The following is a 15,801-nucleotide window of genomic DNA, read 5'->3' as shown; positions in this document are numbered from 1 at the left end:
ATCTGTCCGTCTGTCTGTCTGTTTGTATGCAATCTAGTCTCTCAGTTTTCGAGATATCCGGATAAAATTTGGTAGGTGGGTGTATTTTTATAATGTATTAATCATTTGTCGGAACCGGAAGAATCGGACCACTATAACATATAGCTCCCATACAACTGATTGTTCAGATATGAGATTTTTCATTATAACTTCTCCATTTATGCAGCTACGAACATGAAATTTTGCAATACTTGCACCCATTATCAACAGAATACTTACAGTGAAAATTACAAAGATCGGGTCACTATAACCTATAGCTCCCATACAACTGATTGTTCAGTTATAAAATTTTGCGTTATAACTCCTCCAGTTATATAGCTGGGAACAGGAAATTCCGCACTGTTTTCAATAATCATCAACAGAAAACTTACAGTGAAAATTAAAAAGATCGGATAACTATAACCTATAGCTCCCATACAACTGATTGTTCAGATATGAGATTTTTCGTTATAATTCATCCATTTATGTAGCTAGGACCATGAAATTTCGCGTTGTTTTCACTCATTATCAACAGAAGACTTACAGCGAAAATAACACAGATCGGGTCACTATAACCTGCAGCCCCCATACAACTGATTGTTCAGATATGAGGTCTTTTATCATATCTCCTCCATTTATGCAGCTAGGAACATGAAATTTCGCACCATTTTCACTCATTATTAACAGAATACTTACAGTGAAAATAACAAGGATCGGATGACTACAACATATATCTTCCATACATCTGATTGTTCAGATATGGGATTTTACTGTAAAACTCCTTTATTTGAACAGCTAAAACCGATAAATTTCGTAAGATATTTTATAAATAATAATACAAAGTCTACTGAGAAAATCGTCAAAATCTATGCTGTATAAGCTTTATCTCCTATATCACTGATTGTTAAGATACCAGTTTTTGCCATATATCTCCTTTATGTACGAAACTAAACCCAATAAATTGTGTTACCGGTTTACATACCGATCACATAGCGGTGAAAATCACTTAGATTGGTGTCATATAAAGTATATCTGCCATACCTCTGATTGTTTAGATGCGATTTTTTATATAAGTATGTAACTCCTCTATCGATGTATGCAGATGTATTCAAAAGCAGTAATCTGTCAAAGTAAAATTTGCAGATGTTCATGAAAGGTATGAAGCCTTCGGCATAGCCGAAGACAGCGCTGCTCTTACTTGTTTTTATTTTATTTTCTGTCTTTATTTGAAAGTTTGGTTTTAGATTGCCAGATGAATTACATTTAATTTATAAAAAATTATATTTATGTGGCATATTTGTAGGGAATTTATTAAAAAATTAAATAACAGCATGATTCTCTCACGGCTCTCTTTGCACTTCGAAATTTAACTTAGAAATCAAAAATCTATAGTTCTCAAAGTTTCTAAGTGAAGTTGTTATTTTGGGTAGCTAAAAAAAAAAACCATTACAAAGTTTGTATAAATAATTTCTGTAGTTACATATTTACATATCGATGCTCCTCTGTAATAACGTCACAATTCAAAAAAAAAACAACTCTTACTATTGAACAGTGGCACATGACTCCAGTCCTTGCCTAATGTGTACTAAGTCCCTAATGACTGCTTTATAAAGATTTAGTAAGTATTAGACAAATATTAGAGGCATATGCTATTGTTCAGCTGTAAGAGTGGTTTTTCTAAGTCTTTAGTTGTGTCTTTATTGCAGAAGCATGAGTAAAACTTAATTCTAGGAAAATTGTAACTAAGGTATTCTTTTTATACATAAAGGGCAATTACTTCATAAATATTAACAGCAGTCTATGTATGTATATGGTTGTTGAAATACGCAAAATATAAACGTAAGTATATCTTCTGAGAAGTTTTATTGTGATTTCCGGTTCGTTGACACTTTTGACTTATGACATACTCTACACATATTTTAGATATTCTGCTCAAGCAAACTAATAATTCAATTAATTTTGTAGGTGTACTCTAGCAACGTCGACACCGGTTAATGTCAATCAACGCCTATGATTCGATTGTTTATTTATAATTCGTCGGCTACGCCATCGCAGACTATTAGTCTGGAAGAGCCATTGGCAGTCTGCCGCGTTGCAAAGAGTCAGCCATTTCCATTCTAACCGCGTCCAGATGGCAGGTTCACGGTAAAAGTTGTATTAGACCAACTGGCAACAGACAGGTATGTATGTATGTATCGCGATTAGTGCTTTGTATGCACGTTTGCCATAGCACATCTTCATTTAGTGATTTAGGCGATACTACATATACATATGTACACTGAGAAAAATTATTAGTTTCGACAACTAAAGATATTTAGTTCCCGAATTTGACAATATTTGGGAACTATTAACTTGGGTTGGTAATTATAACTAAATATATTAAAAGTTCTAATATTCATCTAGGTTGTACCAAATCGTTAATTTAGTTGAAGGGTTTGGTAAATACTAATAAATATTTCTTTGAAGCATATTTCTACACAGTAAAAAATTTAGTTTAATTTTAATACCATTTTGGTGTTTATATATAACAATGACAGAAAGTATTAGATTAAAACCATACTGGTTTCAGCAAAGAGAGGGAGAAAAGATTGAGAGAGTATGTATTCTTGCTATTAAATTAATAATATATTTGGAATTAATTCAAATAAGATTTTGTTCTTAGAAACAAACCATGGGTCTAAATTCTATGGTTTTTGGGGGTTTAAAATAAAACTGAAAAGGTTTTGGATCTATTTGGAAATTGGAATAGATTTGATACTTTCTGGAATTAAATCAAAGCCAAAATTGGATTAGATTTAGTATATCGTTCGTATTAAAAGTAACTTAAATAGTTTTGGATCTATCTGATAATTGGAATAGATTTAATCGTTTATGGAATTAAATCTAAACCAAAGTTGAATTAGATTTAGTATATTGTTGGTATTGAAAGCAAACCCTTAAAGGGTTTTTTCAATGCGTACAGTGCTCAACAAATTTACAACCCCGTTAATAAATTTGGATTTTCTGGCAAGTTGTACAACTTATCGCTACATTAATGGCCATGTTGTACAAACTCATTTAATTTTCGTTTATTTTGTACACTAAATAACCGAAAGTGGATAACTCAGCCGGAATAGTTACGTGCTTTCGTTGAATTTTATAAATGTAAGCCGAAACTATGAAATTGTAAAAATGAGATTTTACAATGAGACTGCTCGCAAAATTGCAATGTTTGTGGGCAAAACGTCCAACTTTTCGGCTTGCATTATGTCAAAAGGATGTGCTTGTTGTAATTCATTCTGTCATTTACTACCATTATGCGTAGGCCAATTCATGAAATCATTTCATGCGTTTGAGTAGAAACTGAATGAATGAACTCCATTTCATGATTTCAATTAACGCGAAATAGAGTTTATGCACTTATGTAGTTTTTACTCAGATCGATGAAATGATTTCGTGAATTGGACTACGCATACATGTGATACTTATGCTTTTAATTTATAAGGTAATTTTATGTTTTTATACTCTTGCTACCACATGAATATATGAATTCGTGATAAGAATATATGAATTCGCCTAGGAAGATAGAAAACGAGGAATTTGTCTTCTTTCAACTAAAATAAATGCATTTTGCAAACAAAAGTGCGTACGCTACTAAGTGCTACTACTAAGGTAATGGCGAATTTGTTAAACACACAATTACTTCCATTACAACCCGGTCCTATGGATGCTAAAGCGCGAATTCATATAAGGTGGTGTTACCGGAAAATGAATAAATAAATTATATGTATATCAGAAAATTAATAAGATGAAATGAAATTATTGTTTGATTTCTAACCAAACCTATGTATGTAACTCAATCGCCTAATCGTTTGCCGAACCGTAAACATATGTTTACACATCCAATTTCATGAGTAGGTACCTGGTACTCACACCGTTTTTAAGAAGTTTCACTTCTATCATGTGTACGGTGTTACACACTCATTTTTTTCATATAGCGTATTATATTCGCCAATTTTAGATGGAAGAAATAAGTTCAAATCGAAAATGTTTAGTGTTACACACGCATTTTTTTTTATTATAAAAGGAGCTTTTAGTGTGGTCCATATATGAAGATTAGTTATTGAAAAATATAAGAAGCCAAGTAGGGGTTAAATTCACTCACGTTTTATCTTAGAATTGTGCCTCTTACTATATAGAAGAAAATGCTTAGCACCGTCAGCCAAAAACAATATTAAAAATGAACGCGATTTCCCAGCGTCTTGAAATTTTCACTTTTACCTACTTAAATTTAATGGACAACAAAACTGCATACCAAAAAATTCTGAACAAAAAGTTTAAAATTTTTGGCCGTAATTGTTAAAGTTTGTTAAATTTTTATAACTTTTGTAAGAAGTTTGAAATGTAGATTTATGTGGTTGTGGTTAGATAATGTGCTAGACTTTTATAAAAAATAAAACTATAAACATTAGGTTAACAAAATAAAAAACCAAAACTGGTCAAAATNTTCTGAACAAAAAGTTTAAAATTTTTGGCCGTAATTGTTAAAGTTTGTTAAATTTTTATAACTTTTGTAAGAAGTTTGAACTGTAGATTTATGTGGTTGTGGTTAGATAATGTGCTAGACTTTTATAAAAAATAAACCTATAAACATTAGATTAACAAAATAAAAAACCAAAACTGGTCAAAATGTAACTTAACTTATCAGCTGACCACAAGGGTGTATAGATAATGGGCGAGTCCGCGTACCCCCCTCCTCCGCTGCGTCCACCTCAACAAACAAATAAAGCTTATCAGCCNTCAGCTGCCCACAAGGGTGTATAGATAATGGGCGAGTCCGCGTACCCCCTCCTCCGCTGCGTCCACCTCAACAAACAAATAAAGCTTATCAGCCCTGTAAACCTACTTCTGACAACTGTCCCACACATATCTGTCACGGGTGGGACATGCTTCTCTGTTGAATTATTTTTATCTTACTACGTGTAAACGACAATGCAATTGTGGTAAATTTTTGCAATGAATTTCTTACATTATGTAACAAACACGAAACACAACCTCAATTTCCGTAATTTAATATAACAACCTTAAGCTTTTTTTGTCACGGGTGGGACAAGACCAATACTGCTTAACAATAACTCATAATAATACAGATAAAGCAGTCACACAGTTTAATATATAACACAATTTTATTAAAAGCAGATGAGCTCTACTATATATTTTTCATACCAAACACTTGAATTAGGAATCGCAAATTATTTGACAGCGCATTCAACACAACCTAATTTAAACTCAATCAAAAAATTTACTTAGAACTTGATTTCAAAACGTAAAAAAGGTAATAAAAATGCATTTAAAGCTTTAATTTGTTATTTTTTGGATGATTTTTACAAAAGTCTTATCCACAGGTTTGTTAGTTTTATAAAGAAAATAATTTTTACACTGAGGTTCACTTTACCATGGAACCTCCCATATGTATGTATATGCTTTTTCAGTGCCACATATGAAAATTCCATAAAAAGGCCTATATGTATATGGACAATCCCAAGTCAACGAAATAGAAAAAAAAAATAGAAACAGATATTTAATCAGTCAATATTCGGTTAGCATTGAGTTTTCCATATACATACATAATAATAACATAATAGATTGGCGCTTACACAATATGTTTGAGTTTGGCAGCTTCTCCTCTGATTTGTGGCGTGCGCCTTGTTGTCGTCATACAAAGGGGAGGGAGCTACAGTTTTACACCGCCTCCGAACGGCGATAGTATTTTTATGAGAAGGTTTGTCAGTGCCTGTCGAGGGGCACCCGCTATTAGGAAAAACTTTTTCGTTTCTGTATTTTTTTATGTTAGTCGGAACCTGGTCTTGAACCCAAGCCCTGCGGAGTGGCAGCACGCACTGCTAACAACTACACCAAAGTTTCCGCCATATGCATACATACTGTAGGGCACTTGCTAATGTTATATATTTACTTTTGATGAGTAATACTTTGTATTATTATTATTTAAGAAATTGAAGAAACTTTGTAATATTATGTTTTTCAAAATGCAAATTTTTGAAATTTATTATAGATTTTCTCAATCAATGTGAAATAGAATTTTTAATTTAATTTTAAATAAATTTTATATTTGGGAAAACAAAAACCTACAATTAATAACAATAATACAAAGTATTACTCATGAAAAGTAAATATATAACATTAGCAAGTGCCCTACACATACATATAATATATATCGATGGTCCTCTGCAACAACTCAAATTTCATATTTTTCAATAGAACCAATTAAAAAGTTTGGGTTTCGTATTTTAGCAATAATATGTCTTGGAACGTTATTGTTCCGGATTATTCAGTCATTCTGTAGGGAAAATTTTAAAGCTTTCCAATTATGACATCTTTTTAAAGTTTTGGTAAAGTTTACACTGAAAAAATACGAAAAAAGTAACAACTCCTAAGTAGTTAAACGAAAATACTTAACTCTACTGGTATTACTGAACAACGGCACAATACGAAAAATGTCGTTGCTTCCCATAAAAGCATCACTAACTTCTCGAAAATTTTCTGACTTACGCCAATATTCACGACAAATGTGAGGCATGTGAAATTGTTAGTAGTAAGGGTTATTTACTTCAGTTTTGTGACAACTAAGCATATGAAGGGGCTAGAATCATAAGGGTCTAAGTGAAATTTTTTTAAAAAATATAAGTTATACCCATATTTGTATAGTTAAATATAGTGTTTATTTGGTGACAAAGAGTAAACATTAACAGAATTTACAATAAGTAATCAACTTTAACCTTAACTAAAAAAAAAAATGAGTGTGTAACACCGTACACATGATAGAAGTGAAACTTCTTAAAAAAGGTGTGAGTACCAGGTACCTACTCACGAATTTGGATGTGTAAACATATGTTTACGGTTCGGCTAACCATTAGGCGATTGAGTTACATACATAGGTTTGGTTAGAAATCAAACAATAATTTCATTTCATCTTATTAATTTTCTGATATACATATAATTTATTTATTCATTTTCCGGTAACACCACCTTATATGAATTCGCGCTTTAGCATCCATAGGACCGGGTTGTAATGGAAGTAATTGTGTGTTTAACAAATAAATGAAAATGTTTATAATGCAATCAATAGATCCTTACGTATTCGCCATTACCTTAGTAGTATTGCATTTATTTTAGTTGAAAGAAGACAAATTCCTTTGTTCGGCATTTATTCTTACTCGTTTTCTATCTTCCTAGGCGAATTCATATATTCTTATCACGAATTCATATATTCATGTGGTAGCAAGAGTATAAAAACATAAAATTACCTTATAAATTAAAAGCATAAGTATCACATGTATGCGTAGTCCAATTCACGAAATCATTTCATCGATCTGAGTAAAAACTACATAAGTGCATAAACTCTATTTCGCGTTAATTGAAATCATGAAATGGAGTTCATTTATTCAGTTTCTACTCAAACGCATGAAATGATTTCATGAATTGGCCTACGCATAATGGTAGTAAATGACAGAATGAATTACAACAAGCACATCCTTTTGACATAATGCAAGCCGAAAAGTTGGACGTTTTGCCCACAAACATTGCAATTTTGCGAGCAGTCTCATTGTAAAATCTCATTTTTACAATTTCATAGTTTCGGCTTACATTTATAAAATTCAACGAAAGCACGTAACTATTCCGGCTGAGTTATCCACTTTCGGTTATTTAGTGTACAAAATAAACGAAAATTAAATGAGTTTGTACAACATGGCCATTAATGTAGCGATAAGTTGTACAACTTGCCAGAAAATCCAAATTTTTTTATCTGTCATACAACCAAGACATAAATTCATTCAACAGGCCCACAAACGATGCAGTCTAGAGCAAAATAACACCAAGTTGAACCAACGGTCGCTACGTTTTTGGCTTTCTTTAAGAAACATCGGGCGAAAATTTCAACTGCTCCTGTAACACTACCTTATATAAGTTGGCCTTGCTATCATCCTCACAAATGTTCATCAGAGTATACCAACGAAGGACGAGTTAATACAAGGAGATAGCGAGAGCACAAAACTACTCTAGAAAATTACACGCACAATGACAAACATGAACAAATGTACAACAAACACATAATTTTTGACAATCAGTACAGTTCGCATTTATATCAACGAGCAGCTTATTAGATTTGTTTTCGTTTGTAGTACATATGTGCATATAAACATACACACAAACACATGTACATACACAAACATATGCACATACGTACAAATATATATAAAACCATTCAAACATATGTACATACATGAAAACATTGCTGTCCATAAGTACATACATATGCCCATCAGTACTTCAACGAAGCCCGTTTGCTTCATCATAAATATATCCATACAAACATATGTACATATGTACGAATGGATGTAGTTACGCGAAAAACGCTTGCATCATTTATACATATATTGCTTAGTAGCGGCAGAGCTGAAATGCGCAACGAGCTCGTATTCATACATACGTGCATTCAAACATACATACATAGTTATATACATATGTAGGTACTGGCACCCGTCATGCGTCGCTATATTTCTTTTTCCCCTTCCCTATACTGCCTATATCTTCCTTCTCACTCCTGTAACGTTTTCAGTTTTAAAAATTTCACTCTCCATTTTTGCGATACCGCCGCCTAAGAAGTTTCACTTCAAAAATCAGATCTACTTAGATTCTTTTGGTTCTAACCTCTTCATATATCGATTTGTCACAGAAAAATGTATTTATTTATAAACCTAACCCGATTTATAACCAAAACATGAACTTTTGAGTTATTACAAAAGACCATCGATATGCTTTTTTACCTTCCTTTTATTAGCTCGGGATGCAACTATGTAATATTGATGCGCCTAAAAGATGCAGCGATTTCTATTCTCAAGTTACATACCTGATGACAGTACGAATGGCAATTATAATAGGGAGGTTTTAGTTTTTTAAACTATAATTTTATTTTCAGTAGGTACAGTTTTTTTTTCGGTGTTGCCTGCGGGTACTTTTTTATAAAATTTTGATAAAAAACGTTATTTTTTGGATTGTTTTTCATAGCCGTATTAAAACATTTTATAAAATATCAAGAACAATATGTATATGCCGAAGCAATCGCTGGCGCGTCCACTAATCACAGGTTTCGCTATTTTTTCTTAGAGCTTATGCTCATCAACTCTTCCAAACACGCTGAAAAATGTCGATTAGCTTACTTTAAAGCAATATTTTTTTGTCGGATATTTCCCGTGACAGCGACTGCAACACCACTCAATATACTTCAAAAGTGGAGTACGATGAACGTAATTCGAAAGACAGCAATGTCNGAAAAAGAAGCAATATTTTAAAGCAATATTTTTTTGTCGGATATTTCCCGTGACAGCGACTGCAACACCACTCAATATACTTCAAAAGTGGAGTACGATGAACGTAATTCGAAAGACAGCAATGTCAAGTGCATAAACAACGCTCCCGATATCAGTCAATGCAACCTTCCCCAAAGCAGCGACTGCATGCCGCATTCATCCAACAGCTAGTTGCACGGTCCAAACAGACGATATCGTTCATTCGACCCGCCATTGAAAAGAGGCGTAACGAATATCACTCATTAGCGTTCTCGGAAAGCGCGATAAGAAAAGCAACAACAATTACAAAGCAAAAGCATTATAGCGATAATTTCGTTGTCGACGCTTATGTTTTGTTATTGTTGAATGCGTGTTTCTGTCGACGCTTACTTTCGAACGATTTGTTATTGTTGCATTGTTGCGTGGCACTTGACGACATTCATTCACCGCATATAATTTATTAACAAAATTATCGCTTAAACGAGGCATGCCGGCACGCCTATCAACAACAAGTAGATAAACACGTTAGTAACTGCCAAAGATTTTTTTCTGTTATTTTTAAGCTTATATTTGGCAACACATATTGAGTTGCGATTCTACAACTGTAGCTACTCTCGAAATTAAGTTTCTGCAGTCACACTGATTCAGAAAAACAGTAAAATGTGAATATTTTCTAATTTTGAAAATTTCTGTACCTATAATTTAAATATGATTCCTTAATATAGCTTCTGTTCCAAACGCTTTCAACGCTGGGTCCGGTAATTGGAGAGTAAGAAAAATTACTCCCTTATAACTTTCTAAATTTTACAAAAGGGCAGTTCAGTTTGACACTTTGTCCATTTGTGCCAGGACAAATTGTGGGCGGTTAGTTGTAGGAAGCCATATCTAAAATCAACAGCTGTTTTCAAGTTCTAATAGAATTTTTGTGAGTAATTTACCAACTTTTGTACATAACTGGATTTTAGAAGAAAATTAGTTAGGGCCTTTTATATATATATAAATCCCAACGGTTTTACCCTCCTTTCACGCCCATCCGCACGAGGGGCGCAGCCCGCATGTTGTACGGAACCATTATTTTCAATTTTTGTGCCGAGTTACGAAAGGTTTGTTAAGTGTCGAGATCTATTTAAAACTATTCAGCTGCAGAACCAGATTCATCAGCTAATTATTATGTATTTATGTTAGTCAATCATTTTTTGAGAGAGGATAGTATCGCTTTCTTAATGCTGAAAAGCTAATCAGATATATCAAATATGCTGGAATGAGAGTTAAAATCCTGGCAGCGGCAACGGAGTGGCTCGTGTGATTAAAAATTAGTTTAACAAGTACATATTATAAACTTACTCTGTCGTCATGGGATTTGGCTGTGCGCCAACGTTGTTGACAGAGCATCTGAATGTCAGGAAACAACGGATAAGGTTCATGGGAGCGCAACGAATATAACTGAGGCTATTGTTATCTCTCCTAGTAAAGTTTCTGAGATTACAATTAAAGGAAGGCTTACTCGTAAAACAAACGAGGATGATTATGGTATTTTTAGTTTTAAGCAAAAAACAGCATCTGAAAAAAAAACATGGTAAAATATCTGAAAATTGTAAATCCACGCCACAGACAAATAAAACTTCTTTTGTCGCCCCTGATGAAGTATCAGATACCCAAATAATTATCCCAAATCCATGTTATAATATCAATACTCATTTTGGTTTCGTAAACAAATTACACTTAGATGAAGAGCCTGGGAACAGTAAATTCACATCGAAAAAAGATACGATTATTTCTGTCGTTCCTGATAAAGTGTTAAATGCAGATAATAACGAAGAGTTTATTATAAAAAAATCAAACGATACTTTTTCTGCCAAACCTGATATGGTATCTGAAGCTGCCAATAACGAAGGGCTTACTATTCTAACCAACCATATTTTTAGTGCTAAACTCAGTAAAGAATTTTCGGAGGAAAACGAAGATAAAGCTGGAGATAATTGTAATTCTATAGGTCCATTAAATGAACATATTTCTAATGCTACCTATAGATCATCAGAATTAGCTAATAACGAAAGGGTTATTCTTAAAATAAATGCAAACAATAGCAGTTCCTTCACTTCTGATAACAGAGAACTAGCCCTTTAATTGCGCTCCTGACAAAGTGTATGAGGCGGCTTCTACCAACATAAGTAATCAAACTAGTTTTGAAAGTAAACAAGAGGTTTCTAATGGATCCAAAGATAAATTGGTTAATGATTGTATAACGAGAAGTCAACCAAATGAAACTACTTCTACCGCTTCAAACGAATATCTTGATTTTAACTCGAACGAAGATTTCAGCTGTCCCTCCAGTCAAGAAATTATAATCTCAGAACCCGATGGAATAAGTAGATATAAATTAGGTTCCAAATTAATAATAAAAGGTTTTATCATAAGAAGAAAAGGCGTATTCTCATAACAAATGATCATCAAGCGATATTTCTAGACTTGAAAGCAGAAAAGACCAAGATGAAATTGTGAACGATTTTAATTTTGCAGAAATTTTAAAAGACGCTATTTTCATTAATACCGACAAATTATCTGAGTCTGCTAACAGCGTAGAGCTTAATCTAAAAACAAATGATGATATCAGAAGCCACTCCCAATTTGATACTAAAAACAAAAAAGAAAATACAGTTAACAATTTTAAGTCGAACGCCAAGTCAAATGAGACTATTTCTATCGTAATTAAAAAGGTACCGGAAACTGTCAATAAAAACAGGCTACTTCTCCAAACAAGTGAATCCAAATGTAATTTTATTGGTGCAATTTTGCGAAATACTGATGATGAAGATTTAGGAGCTACTTCTCAAACCAAAGAATTGGATTCCTTATCTGTTTTTCCCAAAGAAAATTGTACTACTTGCGAATGCCATACAACAAGAAAACGTTGTAAAATAGCGTCATGCGAAGGTAAAAACCTAAAGAAAAACGACAGCTTGTTGCAAATAAAAGGCGAATTACATTCATTCCCTGAAAATAGTGAGAAGCAGGGCTTAATGTCTGAGATTACAAATACTGCTCTTATTGATTATAAAAAATAACAGGAAAACTCATCTAAATCTAAAAATAAAAATATAGTTCGTACTTCACCAAAAAACATAAAAACAAAATCTCTAAACTTTGTGCAAAACTCAGGAAAATTCAATAAATTTGCATACTAATTTGCAACTTCTTATTCAGATTTTTTAGAGAAATTCTAAGTATGTAGTTTAATAGCCCAACTAATTTTAGTATAACAAAGTGCAAGTTTGAAGTATCTAAAAAATTGCGTTGATTTTTGGACATTTTTTTAGTAGAAGGTGTTGCTCATTTTCTCCATACAAAAAATAATTGTCGAACATACTTTGTACGGAAGAACCTGACTGATAAAAAATTGCCAAAAATCAATGCGATTTTTTAGCAGCTTCAAGCTTGCACTTTGTTAAACTAAAATTAGGCAAGCTATAAAACTGCATACTTAGAATTTTTCTAAAAAATCTGAATAGAAAGTTGCAAATAAGTATGCAAATTTACTGAATTTTCCTGAGTTTTGCACAAAATTTAGAGATTTAGTTTTTATGTTTTTTGGTGTAGGACGAACTATATATTTATAAAAAATTATCGAAAATAAATTAGAATAAAAAACTGTTCAGATATTGCGAAAAATTCTCTGTGCCAATACTTTTGTATGTATATTAAATTCAGTTGGATTCAGCCGTGTTACAATTTTTACTTATTGTCTGTCTAATAGAACCTCAACGAAAAATTTTAAACACAGAGTGGCATTAACCAAAAAGATTGAAAAAGGTTTATACCACAGTTTGGTTTTTTTTACGCAAAATCGAAAAGGCAATAAAATCGAAGCCGTAGAAATTATAGCTGCTATTTCGGAGATGTGGGGACAAAAACAATTGTATTCAGCTGTGTAGATAGTACACACTGCAAAAATCGATAATTTCGTAACACATTTCAAAAAAGTACGGCTGTTAAACGAATTTTAAAACTGTTAAACTTTGCACATTATTATCCTGCATACTCGATATTTTTTAGAAAATCTTATTAAAAGTTTTGCAACTTTTGATAAAATTTGCAGAATTCTTATAAATTTCGTACAGAGTTAGTAACTTAGATTAATATGTTTTTGTTAAAATATTTAATAATATATTATAATATATATTTTAATAAAAACTCACTAAAAGTTTAAACATAAAAAAAATTTTTAATATTTAATGAAAATCACTTAATACTTAATTTTTTGAGTGTCTGTAATTAATAAAAATTTTAATTCAAATGGAAATGTGTAAAAAAACAGAGAGCCAAAATAATTAGGTTTGTTCCACAAGCTACTCGTAGTCACTTCGAGCTATACATACGCGTTTCACGAGTAAGTTTTATAGTTTATTTGATATACGCTGACAGTTTGAACTTTGCTCGAGTTTTTCTACAAGTAGCTGGTGGAACAAACCTATTATCATCCTAAAATTTGGGATCAAAAACGTCGCACAGAGATTCGTGTAGTACAAGCTAGCTGAACAAAAACAACATTAATTTTTTTAAGATTTTCCATTGAATAACACCGTGCGACAGTCAATTTTACACACGAAAAAATCAATATACTCACAAAACCGCAGGCCAAATATAGTAAAACTGCGTTTTTAGTTTTTCTCTCTGACGTCAGGTTTTTTTTTAGCGGACTTTGAAATTTCTAGAATATAATTGAATAAAAAAATTATTCTAAAGATATTGTAGAATAACAATATGGGCATCAATTAAAAGGAAATGTTCTGTAGAATAAAAAAATAATAATAATTTTTGGGTGCTCCAGGCCGAGTAAGTATTGAAAATGTCCTTTTAAAACTTTATCATTGAATATAGATAGAAATTTCCAATGTTGATTTTTGAAAAAAAAATATATGTCAATGAATGTTAACTACCAAATCCTCGAATTTCGTCCTTCTAACTTTATTAGGTTTAGATAAAAAAAATGTACACTTCGCTTTATAAGATATTGATAGTTACAATATACATAAATGAAGATAATGGAATCAATATTATGGAACCATATATGGCTCTAAAAGAACCAACTGACCGTATACCTACGGTTTAAATACTTTAATTGTTTTGTATACAAGGGCGTAGCCAGCCTTTCATCTAGGGGGCAGGAGTCTATATAGAGGGAAAAATGTTTTTAATTATATTTTTTTTGTGTATATACATAAATAATTTTTAAGAAAGTATAAGTATAAGTTTTCTGTTGGCCTTTACAACGATATCAATTTTTTTAAAATCGGTTAGTAATTTTTTTGTTAAAAATATTTTTCTTTAGAAAAAGAGGTAGTTTTTGCTTTCAAGTGTTTTTTCTTAAATTTTATACACCAAGTATACAAATATGCACACCGCAAGAAAGGGGGTTCAATCGATGCCAAATTCTTAAAAATCGGTTAGTAATTTCTTTGTAATTTTTTTTATAAAAAAAGGTATTTTTTCCTTTTAAGTGTGTTTTCTCAAATTTTTGTATACGAAAAATACTATATATGGATGCTATGGTCAAATGGTGTAGTTGTAATTTTTAGAGCTTCACGAAAACGCTTATTGCACGAGAACTAGTGAAGCGATTTCAAAGAAAAGTGTGGGGTTTCAAAGATAAAACTCCAAACCTATCCATAGATTCATTTTTGTAAGTAACCAATTCGGTTTCTTTCGTAGAAACAACGGTAAATATTGGCTTATTTTGGGGTAAATTTTGAGCATTTAAAGTGCACAATCAACTTATGATTTGCTGATATAACTTTGGTTTTCGGTATGTAGTTTCTTTGGAGAAATAGAAATATTATCGTGTACAAATCTATATCTACATCTATCTATACTAATTATATAAAGAGAAGTCCCTTTTTTTTGTAACAGGTAATCTCGCGAACATGCATTTTCCACTTTTTTCCACATGCATTTTCCACTTTTTTTGGTGAACTATGCATTTTCCACTTTCAGAGATACTAAAGCTAACTATTGTTTTTTTTTAAAGATAAACTAACGAAATTTCTTTAGATTTCAAAATATATGCATTTTAAGAAATATGTATCCCCGTGCAGGGGAAAACTTCGTTGATATCTCTTAATGGAATATACAGTGCACTCATAGGTATTGTATTAAAATTTGAAAATTTTATTAGCTTTTTATTATTTATTTATGGTTCTATAATCAATAAGGGAATCATACACGGTTAAAAATTTTAGTTTTAATTTTAAACTTTCTGGACTACATATATGTACCTTCCAAGTTTAAAAAAAAGAGAGCACATATGTTGGGTTTAGAATTTAAACAGTTCGGTTTAAATTTTAAACACAAACATTTTCACCCCCCGTAGTATGGGTACGTTCCCTTATGTACATACACACCAGGGTTGTTGCGAATATTCGCATTCGCATTCGCAACC

General features: G+C 32.0%; 1 long non-coding RNA gene across 1 annotated transcript in view; it reads left to right on the top strand.

Annotated features, from left to right (window-relative positions):
- LOC108365980 (uncharacterized) overlaps positions 1-15,097 on the top strand; it is an 18,084-nt gene extending 2,987 nt beyond the window's left edge. Inside the window, exons 2-3 of the long non-coding RNA XR_001848035.1 lie at positions 4,738-4,742; positions 14,944-15,097. This is a non-coding gene — a long non-coding RNA (uncharacterized LOC108365980). The remainder of the gene's footprint in view (positions 1-4,737; positions 4,743-14,943) is intronic.
- Positions 15,098-15,801: the final 704 nt, after the last annotated feature.

Source organism: Rhagoletis zephyria, unplaced genomic scaffold, assembly GCF_001687245.7.
Source record: "Rhagoletis zephyria isolate East Lansing unplaced genomic scaffold, Rhagoletis_zephyria_1.1 Rzeph_scaffold_02091, whole genome shotgun sequence".
NCBI classification, from domain to species: domain Eukaryota; kingdom Metazoa; phylum Arthropoda; class Insecta; order Diptera; family Tephritidae; genus Rhagoletis; species Rhagoletis zephyria.
This window is presented reverse-complemented; position numbering and strand designations above follow the sequence as displayed.